General features: G+C 41.9%; 1 protein-coding gene and 1 long non-coding RNA gene across 2 annotated transcripts in view; one reads left to right on the top strand and one right to left on the bottom strand.

Moving 5' to 3' along the window:
* Positions 1-15243, top strand: part of LOC110404863 — a 50453-nt gene extending 35210 nt beyond the window's left edge. The window contains exon 2 of the long non-coding RNA XR_002442532.1: positions 12153-15243. This is a non-coding gene — a long non-coding RNA (uncharacterized LOC110404863). The remainder of the gene's footprint in view (positions 1-12152) is intronic.
* SLC6A6 (solute carrier family 6 member 6) overlaps positions 1-16337 on the bottom strand; it is a 112392-nt gene that overhangs the window by 91547 nt on the left and 4508 nt on the right. The gene's annotated exons all lie outside the window — the stretch shown is intronic.

Below are 16337 nucleotides of genomic sequence, written 5' to 3'. Positions count from 1 at the left end.
AGCTATTTTTCTGAAGTTGCTTTTCTGCTTATAGAATAACAATAGCGTATAGTAAAATATCTGATATTTGTTTATATACCAGTAGGATTTTTTTTTTTCTTAAGAAATAAAATATTTAAAAATATTTGCACATGGGAAGGACCATCTTCCAGGGGAAAATACAGCAGAATCATCACTGAGTCTAAAGGAGAATTTCATTCTCCTCTTAAATGATTTGCTTTTGGTACACCTTCTTCATGTTCTGTAGGTGGATGCAATTCCCTCTCTATGTACTAAGCCTGTGTTACTGCAATTCCAGCATGATATATGTTTATTTGGAGTCTAACAAGATCATGAATCAGGAAATAGCATTGTACTTTACATTATGTATTTATTTATTGTGTGAGGATGAAATTTACCTGGGTCCAGAGAACAAAATTAGGCTGTTACAGCCCTTGGTTTCATATAAGTTATTTTCCTCTCAATGCCTATGCCCTGTGGATAGAAATTTATTTTATCTGTACTGAATGAGAACTCTTCCATTCTCTCACAGCTCAGGTAGCCTCCAGATATCATTTCTATACCTTTTCTCATGCGTCCAATTTTGTATCCATTACCTGAATACTTGAAAATATCTAATATAATACCAACAGTCACAGAGTGATAACATCTGTGGTTTGTGGAGAATATTTTTTGTTCCTATTCAATCCTTTGGTAACTAAAAAAAGCCCTGCTCATTAGTTTGGTGTCATCATCATACTTCTGACCTTAAGCTATCTACTGGGCTCTAGGGGCTAGATGGCCATTAGAAAGAAGGACAACTTATGGGACTCCAATTTGGAAAATCTCAGTTCTTTTCTAAAGTGTGACACACATTGAGCAATGAAAGAAGATCTTAACTGGAAGATGTATTAATACATGTAAATATAGGGGAAGTGAAGTGGAAAATTACATTTCAGAATATAAGAAAGCTTTATGTATTTAATAATACAATAGTAATTATCCTTAATAATAATATTTTTCTGTGATATTTTTAGTATGAGTACTCTGTTAAGCACCCAGACACTTTCTGATTGCTGTATTTTAGAACTTTGCAAGAATTTAAGTCTCAAAGTCTTTCTCTGTGAGATTAGGTGGCATTTTCACACCAAATGCAGGAGAGAAGTCAAACAAACAAATAACAAGCTTATTTCATATACAGAAGTTATAAAATCATCACGCAATAAAAAGTTTATTTAGTTAATTGGCTAAGACCCAGCAAGGATTTCACAACACTATCAGTAGGGCACTGAAATACTGATACGAATAAAACAAAAAAAAAGCCCTAGAGCCAGCTACCAAATGCTCAGTTCCAGAGACGTGCTCTTATTTAAGAAATACTTTGAGTATGTCTTAGATAAGTTGCTATTTATCAGCACGTGTATATGTTCTTCCTGGAAGCAAGGTTCATGCAAGTTTCTCAACATATCCTAAAATTCTCTCACTGTTTTCTGTTTTCTCCTTGCTCAAGGACCAGGAACATAGGAAGAGTGGAAGCAACATATACAGCTATGAGGAGTAATAAATAAGTACTATTTATATATTATTTAGTGACTTGAGCTAAGCTAGTGAGCATCGGAGTGAGACCAGTTAACCAGCTATGACTTCTGTCACTACTTCATTTGCACAGAGAAATTTCTTAAGATGGATGGATGTTCACACTTCAAAGCAGGAGCATGAAGAGGTTCATGCAGCTGCTCAGACAGTAGAAATTTGGAAAGCTCTGAAATAAAATGAAATCAAGGTATAACCTACACAATGACAATGAAAGAACATCCATGGACTTCTAGTAAAACCCTGGTGTAATCGTGTTGATCTTGGAGCCTCCTTTAAAACAGAATGTTTCTGAATTTCTGCTCCATGATGTATCTTTTCTTAGGAATAATCTGGAAATCTAGGAAATACATCACCTTACCTTCCAGCACACACAGGAGTTCAACAACAATGTAAGTGTAAACACTACTGGTGCCAAATACTTCATTTGTCAACGTGCAACGCTGCATTTTGTATCAGGATTACATTATAATCAAAATTAATTATAGCACTACTGAAAGAAAACAGGGCTGTCTCAGGCAATTCTTTAACAACAACAAAAACTAATTAAAAAGCGACATGTAGCTCACAGGTTTTGTTTGCACTGGGAAGCTCCTGCAAACAGCTGACCTACGAGTGTTCATACAAAACAAACTGTACCACAACTGCTTTTAATCTGCTAGGTACTAGTGGGTTATCTCCACCCTGGGAAATGGTTTTTGAAGAAGGAGCTACCCGTTGATATGGATTTTTTGAAAATTCTAACTTTTTAGCAAAACAAGCAATCAGTGAGTACACCTCAGATTCTCTTAGGAGTAGGGAAACACCTCACCATTGTTACAACAAGGCAACCACCATCCAGTAAGAATTCAAGATAAGTCTCAAGTGGCACATACAGCATGAATTATACTACAAGGTAGCTTGGTCCAACTGTACCGATTGACTGCTCCAAAGAATGCATCTGACCTATGCATCCAGATCTGTTCTCTTACTTAGAAAGAGAGAACAATCTCTGTAAAAAAAAGCAAAAACTCTGAATGTCTGCATCAGTCCATATAGATACATCAATATTCCAGATAGTTTACTGTAAATTAAAAATTAGTTTTGGAAACGGAGTGGGCATAACCAAAACACAAACCCTAAAAGAAATAAAAGGAAGAAGCGTAAAACTGCGGAGAGATGACAAGCTCTTCAGAAAGAATAAGAAAATATTTGTGAATGCACTGGATCTTCCATTTTCAGCTATTTTTGAGTAAAGCCGTGTGACTGAAAATTTGCTCATGGCTGTCACACTCAAAGACAGGCTAAGTGCAGGATTCAGCCCAGTAAAACAGACAAAGCATAAGTAACTCATACCACTTGAGCCTTGTTGAATCCTACCATGACAAAACTTTTTTGATTAGAAGTAAATTTCACAGACTGGGTAATGAGGCAGACTCTCCTTCCAACAACAGGATGAGATTTTTCTGAGTCAAATATAGTTTATAAGGTCAAAGTCATTAAGCGTGGCTGAGCTAACCAATCACGCCAAGTGAACATAGACTCATCATCGCTAAGTGATGTCAAAAATATAGCCACATCAAGAAAACCAAAAGCTTAAGATTTGGAACAGCACAGAGACTGAAGAACTTCACTTTCTACACAAACAATTTGTCATAAGAAACAAAAACACTAAATGTGACAAGGAAATTCTTTTGCTGAAAATTACATGTCCAGTTATATGATTACATTGCTTGTGCTCCCTGCTCCTCTTCCTCCTCCTGGGTTTCTTTCTAGGAAATACTCCTCAGAACCTGCTGGTTCAGATACCTCTTCCAGAGTCTCAGCATTCAAAGGTTCCAGCAACAAAGCTTTATTACTATAAATGCTTCAACTATAAAATTTCTAAGGAAATTATACTATCATCTTTTCCTGTTGACTCTCATCTAGGAATTTAAAATCCTCTAGTGTGGGGGAACGCTCTGATCATAAACTTAATTTTTCTTTTTCATTAAAAGCAGAAGAGGAAAATTAAGGTGAAAAATTCCAAAGTCTGGGAACGGAAGACAAGAAACAGCAAGACCAGACAGGATGCAAACCAGCACTACATTGGTGACTCTGGAAAATACCAATGTTTGTTCAAGGCAAAGTACATCACCAACTTTGTTTTGGTACAAAAAGATGATAAATAGTACACTAAGGCTGCACAGATTTTTTATTAGCTGGGTTTTGGTTGTTGTTGTTTTTTTTCCACATTTCTTGTTCATTTTTGAACATGAATAACAGGAAGAGCCCAATACTGAGCTTACAGTCATGCAAATCCTCCTTACTCATGCATGAAGTTACAATGGCTTCCAGATTATTTTTCTGCACACCTACATCACCCTTGAACATTACCTTCTAGATCTGGCCTTCAAGCTTGTCACATTATATCTAATATTTACACAATAGCTACTATCTAAAAATCAGCAGTTTTGTTGCGATTGAGGTATTTTGTTACCTCACAGGAAGTACACGCAATGAATCAGCAGTAGCACATGCAAGAGATGCTCTGTTGTTCTCTCTTGCACTCAGCATGGCTATACTCATTGACATGCTATCAAAGATAACATCCAGCCTCTGGAACAAGTAAAACAAAACACTAACTAATAAAGAACATTAAAACCAAATGGAATTTTCCTCGCTTATCCTGCCTCCAGAGAATTGCTACCAATGTTATAGAAAAGGCTGAATGAAATCTTGCTGAGTCTTGCATGCAGCCCATTTGCAAATAAAGTGATGTGAGATTTCCCTGAAGTTCATACTAAGCCCTCTGCGTAGTTCTGAGAAAGAATAATAAATGTTAACAATAAAATGTGCAAGGGAACAGACCTCTGAGATCCTAGCCTAAAGATCTTCAAGGGGTCTCTTACATTTATAGTAAGCATCACCTCTGATGGACTCCGGAGGAGAAAAAAAATTTATTACCTACAAAGCACATGGTTTACAAACTGTTTATTTCTGTCTGTATACAAAGAAGTGAAGCAGAGCATTCATCTTGTAAAATTCAAAGTTTAAAGCCAAGGAAAACAACCAAGGTAAGAGCTGATCGGCGAAGTCATATGTTCCTTTACTTAGCAAACAAGACTGTTACAAGTCAGTACTGGGTGTCAGATATGGATTTGGCTGAACAAAGATCAATTGATGAGTATGGGCTTGAATCATGTCAACATTACAGGCAACATGTGTTGGTAGGCAGAATCAGAATAGGTCTCTTCTAATATAGACTCTGAATGCAAAATTGCAGAAGATACAACTAGTAAATACCAAAGGGTTAGACATGACAAACATACATGAAGAATATTCAGAAACACAACAGGAATTTCATTACATTACTGACACCGTTCTAATATATAAGACTCTGCTTCTCCTCCCAGCATTCCACCCGTGGACAAATGGCTGGATGCTCCAGGTCCAACCCTTTTCCAGCTGGTCAGACACCAGAAGCAACACATAGCTCGGGTAACGGGGACCTGCAGGTCTATGTGCCTGACCACACAGAGCAACTAGAGGAAGTCTTTAGCCGCTGAAATGCTTACTACCCTCATACCTACTCCTTGTCCTCTCCTAGACCGCAGCAGAGGATGTGGGTAAAACACAGCTAGCCTGGTCATGGACTACTTGTTGGAGTCCATCACTTTAAGACCCTATTTTCTGGAGCTGAAGTGAGAGAATACTTAAGAAAAGAAACTGAATAATTAAGAGAGAAAAAAAATCTGGCATTAAGACATAGAACAGCTAAAGAAAAGAAGTGACAACAAACAAGCTCAGCAGTCAAGGAAAGGGTAAAATCTTGGCCCTACCAAAGTCAGCAGGATGTTTGCCAGAAAACTGTAGACAGCTTGTTTTATCCAGGATTTTTAATTAGTGATTAAATGATTCAATGGCAAGTTGGCTGTTTCAAGAAGGAAAGAATCGTAGAGTAGCTCCAGCATGCCTCTCCCTGCCCACCCCTTGGGAGGTACAGATCATACACAGCTTTTTTTTATAGGAGACTTGACAGGTATTTCATTGAACCTTAGTTGAAATCTGCAGTTTCCCAGGCCCCGCCTCCTTCCCCAGTTTGGGGATGAAGATAGGAAACACCTGCTAATGACACCAGAGACATAGCAATCAGCAAAAGCCATGCGTCAGCAGAAAGCACGTTGAAAGCCTGGCCTCTCTAATACAGATTCAGTTCATCTAATGGCGGTTAGCGTATATGGAAAAAATAGGATGGTGCATTCTTTTAATTGGCACAGATTTGAACATCTGCAAATGTTCTGAAGTCACAAATAAATAAGGCATCTCCCTGCTGAAGAGGCAAGTCTCTTTGTTACAAGCCCCACAGCCCAAATGATCTATTCATACCACACACATCCCTTATTTTGCGTGATTTTTCTGTTTTTCTCAGTCTCCTTCTGCTTTTCCCACTCCAAAGTACATGGGTTTCTATGGAAACAAAACACGTCATCGGAATGGACAGAACTTGGTGACATCCCTAAGTGCAGAGCGAAAATGCAATCTGAATAAGTGTTTTGCAATTTACAACATGAGCTCAGAAAGGCAGTGGGCGATTATCCTGTGCACGTGTGTGTACATGTGTTCGCGTGGGCGCCTGCCTGTGCACGCACGCACTGCCTTGTTCCGCACAATCTACACACATGCAACGCCACCGGCTTCACGGGGCAGCACGCAGCAGAAGGCTTTGCAGAATCCGTCCCATCTTATTCTGTTTTAATATAGCTGAAAATTGCTTTGACAGCTGAATAGGTTCTTTGTTTATAACTCGTTCCTCGCTGACTCTGCTGCATTATGTAGCTTTGCAAAGAGATTACTTTGTCAAGAACTGAACATATATGGTCTGAGCACGAACGGTTCAGCACGATGAAGTGCATTCATTTCATACGACTTACAGCACTGCAGTCTTGCTGCCTTTAATGCGTTTGCTTTTCTCTGTGGGTTTTGCTTTTTGATCTCGTGTTTCTTTTAAATTTTCTTGGGGTCTTTGGGATCACCTTCTTTACCCTTTTGTGCACAGACACAGAGAATTTTCATTACATCGATTTTCAGTATGTTGAAATGCTGTACTGCACAAAGATTTTGGCTGTGCATAACAGGGATAATTTTTATTGAGTTAGCTAATTATCCACCTGCAAATGTCCTGCTCCCACCCTAAACTGCTATGGTTTTGTTAGCATTTGAATTAGTATTTCATTATGTCTTTCACCAGAGAGGTGGTGGGTGCCCTGTCCCTGGAGACACCCAAGGTCAGGCTGGATGGGCTCTGAGCACCTGATGGAGCTGTAGGTGTCCCTGTTCATTGGGTTGGACCAGCTGGCCTTTAGGGGTCTCTTCTGACTCAAACGATTCTATGGTTCTCTGAAAATGGATGCGACTACACTGAGTACCATATAGGATTCATACAGCTTCTTATTTCACTGCTTCATCCCTAGCCCTAAAAGCAGCCTTAAATAGTAGGCAGGTCTCCTGGTCTGCATGGAGTTTGCATGGACTCCTGTAGTACAGCTGTGTGTGAGCAAGTTGCTCATCTGCACAAAGCCTTATTGATAACACTAAAGCAAAACCGGACTGCATGGCATTACTGGTAGCATCAGGGCCTTGCACCATGCACTGGGTGAGCTTTGCAGGCTTTGCTGGCTGCTACCTACAGTGGTGCTTGAGCTGATTGTGTTGGTTATCTGTTATCTCTTTTGCTGTTTCTATGTCTAACCATGGCTTGTTCAGAAATTACATTATTTCAGATTCACTCTGTGCCCTGACCAGAGGCATAAGACAGACTTGGGGTATTTTTCTTTGGTTTCTTCCACTCTTCCTCCCTCGACTTTTTAAATAAACAATATTAATTTTGATGGGTAGATGATATGGTCCAGTATAAAGATGACTAAAAACAACTGATCGTACTAATGGAAAACTCCTATTGACTTTGTAGTAAGCATTACACTGATCTCCTGTGGGCCAGAGACCGAGATCTTTACACAGAGTCACCACTGGGGCAGATTTCTAGTGCAGGAAACAGAGCTGAGCCCTGAAGCATGTTGCATTTCAACAGCTTCTGTTTGGCCCATAAGCTGTCAGATCTCCAGTTCACAGTGTGCCCTGCATTTTGCACCAAGCAGTGTTTCACCACTTCCGAAAATACCAGCCCTCTGAAAACAGAGGGGAAGTTTGTCAGACAGACAGATCCCTCCTTATCTCTCAGTCACAACCATCATCCACTTCGGACGATTTAAAGAAATTTGCACGTATTTACCTTTAAAAAAGAGTTAAGAGAAATAGACTTCTTTGCAAGTCACTGTTTGAAAACAGAAGCTGCAGAAAGATTCTTTCCAACCTTATTTGCTCCCACTCATACTCTTAATGTGCATATATTTCACAAATGTTGGCACACCGTTTGCTAATTTATTGAATATACAGATATTTTAATTCACCATCTGTGTGGAAGTTCTTTGTACCAGAAACTAGTGGCTTCACTCATGAATTCCTTATCTTCTGCCCTTTCAGTGAATGATGGACTGTTGTCTGTTACCGATAGGAAAAATGCTGGTGACCATGCAACATTCAGGTAACCACAGAAAGATGAAAGTCCGCGCAGATGTTTTAGGAACAAAATTGTTCCTGTACAGAGAATTTTCAGATTTAGCAAGAAGTCATGAGATCTGCAGAGAGTCTGTAAATTTCCACAGCTGGGTTCTGTTCTTCACCCCCCCTTGTGGCAAACCCGGCTGAACCACCAAACATGTCTCAATCGGCCTGAAACCTGCAGGATCCCTTGGAAAATCCCAGACAGCAGCTGGATTGTGTTAGCGTAGGCACCAAGAAAGGCAGTGGCGATTTGCACCATCACCACTTCTGTGCATTGGTGGGAGAGGGTGAAGGTCAACGGGACAAGATGCACAAAAAGGATTGTGCAAAAAAGAGAATGAGAGAGAGAAAAAGATAGTCATGGTTTGCAAGGGAGATGTAAATAGTTTCCGGGATCGGAGGGCCTAGATACAGAGAAAATGAGAAGTAGACAGGGGAAGGAAGGTGTGTCATCAACCGGCAGCGTGATCTTTCTGGAGTAAATAAAACAGCTTTGTGTGTGTCAAGTCTGTCCCTCACTTTCCTTCAGAGAGTGCCCAATGCTGTTAAGATCGCTAATCCCAGGTGCTGGATTTCTATGTTCATATACCTTGACATGCATGAATTGGACTATCTTTCTGTAAGGCAATAGTTAATAATGAGCTAATGCATCCCACAAGGAGGGACATCCATGGGCCATTGAGTATCAGACTACAATTATATGAGAAAACTCACTTTTCTTTTAGAAAAGGCCAGTTTTCTAAAAACATTTTTGGCCCTCGAGATGGATCAGCGCATAACTCAGACATGCAGCTCAGATCAGGTGCTGCAGTTTGGAGAAACACCAACATTTTGAACAGGGTATCAGTCAAGAAGGAGCAAATAAAATTCAGAGGAACAAGTTGCAAGCTAGAAGGCAAGTCACAACACAGCAGAATCAGGTAAATCCAGCTATCGGTGAAATGACGAATTTACCCTGTTGGGTTTATGACCTTGTTGTGTTTTCTCTCTCAGACTGCACATGTAAATACGCTAGGCAGGAGACTCCAGGACAGTGCTACTTCTGACTTTCCACTGGCTCAGAAAGGTTCAGCTGACTGGCTTACATCAAGCTCCTCACAGACATAAGAATAGACCTTATGGTTCTTGACAAAGCAGGTTTGGGGGGTGTAGAACCACAGGTTCAGTTCTCAGGGCCCATATGCCAATGGACATGGGAATGTAACTGGGATTAGCAGATGGATCAAAGAGTTTAAGACTGCTTTTGCAGAGCTGAATAACTGAAGGAAGTCAAAGGATATTACAAATGGATCTTTACCGTCAATGACTAATTTTTCATACGGATTAGCAAAATTTATGTGGATCTCAGCCAGTTTCTAAAAGAAACTTGGGAGATCACAATACATAAAGAACTGCCTCAAAGAAGTCCTGGCATGGTTTCCAAACAACCTTTGATGAGATAGCCCATGGACGAGAGCTGGAGTAGGTGCAAGAATTTCCACATTATCTCAGCTCAGAGGGAGGCAGTGGGATTTTGCACAACAGTAAGAGCCCAGCTCAGCCATCCGAAGGGCATTTCAAGTTCTCCCTCAGCAGGACAAAAAAAAAAGCCATAGGGAAGAGATCTCCGTGGCCCGACAGCCGCTGCCCTAGCTTGAATGCTGTGAGGCTCTTTCAGTTCTGCAGATAGTAGTTCTGTAAACAGGAATTACCTTTGGACCCTTAAAAAAACCACGTACTATATCATTCTGGAATGGTGCTAATCTCTATTGCGGAGGTCAAAGCAAGCTTTCTATTATAAGCTCCATGGAACACACCTACTTCCCAGCCACTCACTTGCAGGGAACAAAATCCAGCCGGTCAGAATGCCCTGTGTGTAACAGGATGCCAGAGCAGGAGCTTGAGGCGACGTGGGTGAGGCACTTTGAAGCCATGAGACCTCCAGGCTGGAGGCTGAGCCCTGTGTGAGGCAGCACTGGCTCAGTGCCACTTCAGAAGAGGCAGAGTTTTCTTGTTGCTCCTTGCAAAGGACAATGGCCTATTCAGGGACAATCCCAGCTGGAGAGGCCCCTGCCTCACATCCTACCCAACATCCAGCACAGCCTTGCCCCATTGCTCCACATCAGCAAGTGCTCTCATGGCCTCCTTCTGCTATGTGTTCACCTTTACAGAGTCCATCCTGATAGCACTTAGGACACGTAGAAACCCAGGTAAGATTGGGCCTCGTGGTTACACTGACAAAGTCCCAACCTTTCAGTCACATGAACCGGAGCAATGACCTAAAGCACAAACACTGATAGCTGGGGTGCGGTAAAGCTGGGGGTTAGCTGAGGACCCTCAGCTTCTATTTCTTTACACATTTTCTGTGTATTTTCCTAGGGGTCTGAAGTGCACATTGCCTCTGCTGATAAACTTAGCAGCAGCAGAGTGAAACATCTGTTTCATTTGCACTGTTTACAGACAGCATATTTCTCTAGCTGGTGAGTTGGGATTGAGTGAACATGGTGAATGTTTTCTACCTGCCCCCACCAGTACTCCTCCTTGCACCAAGCTGCACATCAGGAGATGGGGAGAGATGCTGTGCTGGGGCCTTCCCCCGCCCTGATGCTGAAGGTCTCTACCCCCGCACACACCCTCCCAAGCCCTGGCAATGAGGAAAGGCTGTGGCACAGTATGCGGACTCCGATTACATCTCCAAACAGGAGGAGCACACAATCGGTGGGAGCCGCCTGCTTGCTGGCCCCTTTGTGCTCAGGGGCAGAAATACAAATAAGCCTCCATGTCTTTTTCCTGCTTACGTGAACAGAGATCCGTTTTTCAATAGCAGGCCCTGACAGATAAGTATTCCCTTTGCCTGGTATTTATTTTTTTTGGGGGGAAGGCCCTTTCATTGGCTCTTGAGACAGTGCCCTGCAGCACCTGGGTGTGCAGGTAGAGCTGTGATCCAGGGATGCTTCCACACCTGCTGCAGTGCCACACCATCCACATGCAGCCTGGGCACACCCAGCCATGGGGCCACGCTTTTTACAGAGCTCAGAGCTAGTTTGGCGAGCTCAGAGATTTGGTTGAAGCATCATACCGTGACTGTAGGATGGGTGATGGCATCTCAGTGCTTTCTCAACTCATTTGCTTTTGTCCTCGTTGTCTGGTCCCATTGCTTGTGTTGTCTCAGGGAGAATGGGACCATAAATTTTATGAGCAAGTCTTCCCTCTTAAATGAATTACATAACACAACCATTATGCTCGTGTTGTATCAGAAAGACCATAGAGAGAGAAGTGGTAGGAACGGCAACAATCCTCCCGACAAGCTGCGGCACAGCCCTGGCACCGCTGGCAGCACCGCACCCAGCCTTCACCCACTCTGCATGTAACATCACGAACCGCGCGAAACAGCAATGCAGAGCCCAGCCAAGGCAAAACACGCAGCAGGGGAACCACTGCCTTTCCTCTGCCTAAACTCACCAAAAGGGCTATTTTTAAAATCACTCGTTCCAAAAAGCGCTCGGTGACCAATCCAGCTGAGTGTGTGCCATACAAGTGAGCGGGGGTCCTGCAGATAACTCATAGGATGAAGGCTCAGACTTGAACTTTATTATTTTACTGCACTTGGAGATTTTCTTGGGTTATTTCCTAAGTGTTTTCTAGGTGACTTCCTTATTGTTAGGTCAAAACATTGCCTTGACTAAACCTCAATTTGCCCATGTATATTTAAAATGAAGGCAATGGGACAATTTCTTCCCTGCTTTGACTTGACCAAGAATCCATACAACATCTCTCCCCTTTGTTACAGCCAGGAAGGACTTTGCAATCCCCGAATGCACAGCATCTGAGAAATGCCTCCTGCTGTTATAGGAAGTTCAACAGGAGAGCACGTGTGAAACGTGGACGGGAACCAGACTAGATAAAAAAAGGATGTGCTGAGGGTTGGGTAGATGGTGTTGGGTTGTCTCTCCTTAACAGCAAAAAGATGCATCATCTACTATTGACTGTATTTTTGTTTGTTTGTTTGTTTTTATCAGCCTGCCAGTTTAGGACTAGGAATACCTTTACACTTCGCAATCCTCCAGAAGTGCTACAGGAACAGAGATTGCACTGCCCACTGAGCAGCATCCCAGAGCTGGCTGTTCCCCTCCCTGACATACTGCAGTACACCCCAGCCTTGCTGGTTGCCACTCCACAGCTATTTCTGCCTCTGCACCCAACAGCCTGTCGCATGATGTCATGATATGGAATACTGATAAAACCAGGACAGGGTCCTACGGCATGTATATGGGGCATCTCATAAAGGGAAAGCTGCTGCAAACAGACAATGCAGACAAACATAGAGGCTTTGAGGAGTCCTGAATCTGAATCGACACGCATGGCTATCAAGTTTCACTTGGTAAAGGGGGTTGTCTGCAGCACCACATACATGAAAGATGAAGTTCCTTTGAAAGGGGGCTCGTGTGAGCCGTTGCATTACTTCACATTCAGATTGAGCAATCAGCAGCTCAGCAGTTGACCTCTGGCTTTGATTCTCAATACCTAGAAGCATCTGGCATGAAGAAATCCCTTAGAGAAGGCACAGGGAAAGAAAGAGCTGCACTAATTAAGCTATGCAAAATGCTTTGGAGAAGGCTGCTTCACGTCAAGGATATCCTGATGTTTCTGAGCCATTACGAGTAACAGCAGCAGGAAATTTTCATGAAATTATTTTGTGGTGTGCTTAACTGAGACATAAAGGAAAGGAAATCAGTAGAATTCAAAATCAATTTCTCCCTTACAGCTAAAACATGTCAGCTTGCATGACTTAGTAAATATTCCTAGCCACTAATGTGCCTTTATTTTGATTGCACAGGAGGTAAATCATCCTCATAAGCATGGTGGAAAACCACATTGGCCTGGTACATTTATGATGAATTCCTTGCTTACAGTGCAGATGTAAATGAAACAGCCCTATTGCCACATCCTGCTTAGCACTTAAACACCATTTTAATAATTTATTTTCATCATTTGAACTTAAGAACACAGAGGAATTTTCTGAATGTTACGTACAAAAAGTATTTATTTCTTAGAGTGAACCTGTAAAAACGCAACCCCTTTAAATAGTTATCAATGATGAGCTCAGAGCAAGGACCAAACTCTGCATGTTTTGGAATTCCAGGTTTAGTTCATACTCATCACATGAGAGCAATACCTCCACCCTCTGCTAAACTGCAACAGCCTTCCATACTTCTCCACGCTGATGAAGATAAAAGGAACTGGTTGTGATCAGTATGGAAGAGACACAACTAATAATAGTCCTTCCCACCCAGACAGATTTTTTTTTCAGTGTCAGGAAGAAAACACTAACAGAAAGGACTGGATACACAACCTCTAACACTGCTTTGTACCTCCGTTTATTTAACTTTTGCACCAGGGTGACAGTTTGCTACTACTGCTAGCTGAAACAACTATTACTGCAGTGGAAGTGACTAATGAGCCTGAGAAGTATCTGTATAAGGACAGCTTACACTTACAGAACATTCTGCCTCTGACCTCCTAACCACAGCAGTGTCCTGCAGAGAGGGTAGTCCTGATCCCAATGAATGGGAGACCGCTGACTGGGAAAAGCAGCAACATCTCTCATGTCGCCAAGGAAGAAAACTATCCAACTCTTCCATTGCAACATTTCCACTGGACCAAAACCAAAACAAGCATTCAGCTTGGTTGTACTTGAGAGTGGCTTTTCAAGTAATTACCTGGGCCTCCTATTCTTCCTCCAGCTCTGGACTGTGCCTTCACTCCTCTCGTGCACAGCTTGGGTGGGCAGATCCCGGCGCCTGCTCTGCATTTTCCAGTGCTCTCATGTACCAGCCTAAGCTGCCTTGTAGGGGAATAAGCTATTTGCAGGTTTAATACGATAAGGAACAAGAGAGTATTTATTTCTGTTGTTTTATTTGCATAAAGAATAATAACTGTCTCTCTCTGTCTCACCCTTGTGCTATTAATAAAGCCCATGTGAGGAATATAGAAATGTACGTCACACGTGGAACCTGTCAACATAACTAGTCTGTGGTCGGAATACTTTCCATGCTGTGTGTCTCCATATAGCCCATCTTTTGGGGACATGTGACCCAGAAATGTGTCATCAGGACACATGCAGTCACCAGACTGATGAAAGGAATTCAGGAGAAAGAGATTCAATAATGCTGCTTCTTTCAGCCTCTGTTCAGCTTGTTGCTATTGCTCTCTGGAAGTCAGAGACACAAAAAGATGCTGTTGTCCCCATATTAGCCTTGCTTTTACCTTTTATACAGATTTTATGCAATGCCATATTTTTCCAGAGACTTAAGAAAAATGAACTAAAAATCCACAGATCTGAGTTTCTAAAAGCAAATAATCACTCCCATGCAATAGCTGAAAGGCAAATTTGTACCTAAAGACATGCAACTAGCATCACTAATATTTTTCATTGCCCAATCAAAATGTTAAAAATAAAAATAAACAGAGCACACACAGAGAAAAATACACTGGATTTTAACATTCTTTCACAATTCATAACCAAACTGCGGTCAGCAACATGGTGCGAGAAAGATGTTTGGTTATAAGTCATGACTTTAATCAGACAGTCTCACTCACTGGTGTCTGGTGGAAACCTTCCAAATTAAATGGATGTCCAAATTAGAGACATTCAGACTAAAGATGAAACATCACAAATAAGCTCTTTTGTCTAGAATAAATAGAACCAAAACAGTCGAACTCTCAGGAAGATAAGAGATACAACACTGTTCCCTTGGGTATCTTTGTTAGTGATTAACCCAGTCTGTTTTAAATGCCTGAAACAATGAAACCAGTGGACAAGCTATTCTCTGGGCACGAACTGCCCTCCTAATCTCTGCTCACCAGGTCTCTCCACAGCCACATCCTTCTGCTGCCCCACTTCTTCCTCCCAGCCTACAGCTGTGACTCACTCTATTTAATCAGCGTGGCCGTCAGGATATTCACCTACCAAACCAGAGCAACCCTTGATCTCACTGCCATGACACACTTTGTTTATAACTTTCTCTCCCTGTGCCAAATCTAAACTCATGCTGTCAGCGCTTTGGGGCAAAGCTCCCATCACTCATGGCATGAAGCCCCTCTTACACACCTTACGTAAGTGTAAGCGCATTAACTGCACAAAGAGATGGAGGAAAGAAAGGACCACAGTCTTCAGGCCTGATTAGGAGCCTTGTGAAATCCAGGGTAAAACTCCCACTGGCATTAACAGTGCTGAATCAGGCAGGAGGGAACTGATCCTGAAGCTACTGCTGAGTGCCTCTGGAAGGGTTTGCCTCTTCTTTGGGGTAAGGGATGTCAGCCTGCAGATTGAAATCCTAAAGCTGACACATAGTTGTCACAAGAACCATGGAAGTCCTCCAGCAACATGTCTTAGAAACCAGCATGAAAGACTCAGAGTTACAGACTCAAGATGTACTGATCACTAGAGAGTATTTTATTTTTCTTTCTAGAAAGAACAAAGGAGCCAATATAAAATGTGAGTTTAGGTCACAGCAGAGAAGCATCTCTACTGACAGGAAAATAAGCCTTTTCCACTGCCAATGTAGTAATCTTCAAAAGATGACTGTGAGCCGCATTCCTATGCACTGCAAAGAGTTTTGTAGCGTCTCCACTTCCTGGTCAATGTTATCCTTGTATTTTACATTATAAAAATATATACTACATGTTAGATTATGTAGCATAACTTATGTTAAGACCACCTCCAAATCCAATTAATAATTAGCATATATGTGGAAGAACATCAACGTGGCAGCACTTTTGATTATGGCAGGTTGACAATGGATGCTTTAATGAATAAAACAGCAAAATCATACCTTGAACACAGACAGTATTCGGTTATCTCACACCTGCCAGCATTGTCCCTGGTGCTCAAAGGAAATGCACTTCCCACATCATAAAAGGTGAACACCCTGAATAGTCACAGGGTCACTGACATATATTTTCTATTATCTGTGGCTAATCTTCCTCCTCCTTCCCCCTGCCCTTCTTCATTACCTGGGTAATTGGCTGCAGACCTCTGAAGGAGTGGTTTTGGTAGTCATCATAGGGGTGTGTTTTGAAAGGAGGAGCTCGACCATGTAAGTATCTTAATTATAGGAACAGAAAGGCCTAATCACACCTTGTTTTGGTCTTCCTTATATTTCAGATGTTACTTTGCATTCTGCAGTCAATGCTGATGCTTG

This window comes from Numida meleagris, chromosome 11, assembly GCF_002078875.1.
Source record: "Numida meleagris isolate 19003 breed g44 Domestic line chromosome 11, NumMel1.0, whole genome shotgun sequence".
Lineage (NCBI taxonomy): Eukaryota > Metazoa > Chordata > Aves > Galliformes > Numididae > Numida > Numida meleagris.
Note: the sequence above shows the minus strand (reverse complement) of the source record. Positions and strands in the feature narration are given on the sequence as shown.